Raw genomic sequence first — 1,942 nt, 5'->3', positions numbered from 1 at the left:
AAAGAAAGAAAGAAAGAAAGAAAGAAAGAAAGAAAGAAAGAAAGAAAGAAAGAAAGAAAGAAAGAAAACTTAAAAAGCCACCTTCAGCATGTGGTACCTGCAACTCTGGCAAGAGTTCAAGGCCCACCCAGGCTACATTCGATCACTCCCTTTCCCTACCAATTTCCAAGTCTTCATAATTCTACCTCCAAAATATCTTCTCATCTTTTCACTCTGTTTATTTCCATTGTCATGAGCTCAGTCCAGGCTACCTCGGAAAGTTGCACCCTGATCCCCCAGCTCCCATTTTTTTACTTCTTCGATGTAGAGGTTGAAGAATTGTGCCACTTTCTTTTCAAAACCTTTACACAAGCTTCTGATAAAAAGTAGAAGTCAGTCTGGGGAAGCAGAGACAGATCTCTTGAGTCGAAGCCAGTCTGGTCTACAGAGCAGGTTCCAGGACAGCACTACATACATGTAAAGAGGACCGGTCTCAAATGAACAAAATGTAAAACTGGGCACCCATCCCCTCATCGGTTCTGCTGTGGTCCTACCTTTAGAAAAGACTACACAAGAGAATCAGTGGTGGCACTCACCTTTAAACCCTGCACTTGGGAGGCAGAGGCAGGCAAATCTCTGATGAGTTCCAGGGCAGCCAGGACTGTTACACAGAGAAACCCTGTCTCGAAAAAATCAAAAACGACTACACAAATACACACAGTAATGATTTCTGGACATTAGAACTTTTTCTTCTTTTTCGAGCCTGCATTTTCTAATTTTTCTAGGAATGAATACTTGTTACTTATTAAGAGGGAACGAGACTGCGGAATTAATGTAATATTACGTTATTTTATGTTAATGAAAAAATGAAATTTTAAAAAGTGGGTTGTTTCTGTAGTAAGAAATGTGCCTAGACGAAAACACTAGCAATATGAAAACCAGTAAGATCTGAGTGAGCTGCAGAGTTAACAGGCCACAGTACTTTCTGTTTAACATAAATGCATGCATAATGGAGCTGAGCTCCAAGCCTTATTGTCTTCTGCAATCTGGCTACAGCCCACCGAGCCGTCTTTCTGGTCAAGTCCTCACTTTCCGAAGCTTCCATCGCGACTCAGCGCCGTCCCACGCCTCGTGCAGGCTCCGCTCAACCTTCCTCAGACGCCGCCGATTTCTTTGGGCAAACCCAAACTTGCCCAGGCGACCTCGCCTCAGGACCACCCGCAGGTCACCGCGCACGCTCAGCCGCCGCGGCTGCAGAGCGCCCGGTCTGAGGCTGCGCGGCCGGCGGGAAGGAGCCTCCCCACGCCGGACCCCCCGCTCTCCGCGGCCGCGGGCGCCCACCCGCCCGCGCCGCTGAGCGGTCCGCGCGGCCGCGGTGGGGGAGGGGCGCACGTGCCCGCGGCCAGACAATGCCCCGCGCGCCCCCCGCGCCCCCGCGGGCACTCACCCTTTCCTGCGCGTCCGGCTGCAGCGACGCCCCGCCGGGGACCGGAACCCACACGCGGAGGGAAGGAGCGAAGGGGCGAAGCCCGTGGAACCGGCGCGCGAGGCCCGGGACCCGCCCGCCCGCGCGGAAGCTCACGACACAGCAGCCCGCCCGCCGCGCGGCTCCGCCCCCTGCACGTCAGCTCGGGGGCGGGGCGGGGCGGGCGCGCGCAGTAGGGGCGGGACCGGCGCGGCCAGGGCGGCTGAACTCTGACCCCGGTTGGGTCGCACCCCTGGGAATCGACTTGGCGAGAGAGCTCATCAACCATAGTCTTCGCGTTTGAGAGAATGCTGGTTCCCTCGTAGTCATGGCAACAGTGACCATGGTGACCGTACGGCTTAGCGTACCATCTTGCGTCAACTGTGCTAAGTGATGGGGGTGTCCATAGCGGGCCGTACCCTAGCGTGGTGGGGTGATCGTTGTGGCTTGGAGACTGAGGCAGAGGCACCGCAGGTACAAAGCCTGCCTAGCTAGAGT

General features: G+C 54.8%; 1 protein-coding gene across 2 annotated transcripts in view; it reads right to left on the bottom strand.

Annotated features, from left to right (window-relative positions):
• Yeats2 (YEATS domain containing 2) overlaps positions 1-1,586 on the bottom strand; it is an 88,149-nt gene extending 86,563 nt beyond the window's left edge. Inside the window, exon 1 of one of the 2 annotated variants that reach the window (XM_055625022.1) lies at positions 1,427-1,586. The gene's annotated coding sequence lies outside the window, so the exon portion shown is untranslated. Of the gene's footprint in view, positions 1-1,068; positions 1,106-1,426 lie in introns of those variants that run through there. The other variant, XM_055625023.1, reaches the window with a different exon arrangement.
• Between the last annotated feature and the right edge of the window lie 356 nt (positions 1,587-1,942).

The sequence above is a fragment of the Psammomys obesus genome, unplaced genomic scaffold (assembly GCF_907164565.1).
Source record: "Psammomys obesus unplaced genomic scaffold, mPsaObe1.curated_primary_1811, whole genome shotgun sequence".
NCBI lineage: Eukaryota > Metazoa > Chordata > Mammalia > Rodentia > Muridae > Psammomys > Psammomys obesus.
The sequence above is the reverse complement of the archived record's forward strand: the minus strand, read 5'-3'. Positions and strand labels throughout refer to the sequence as shown.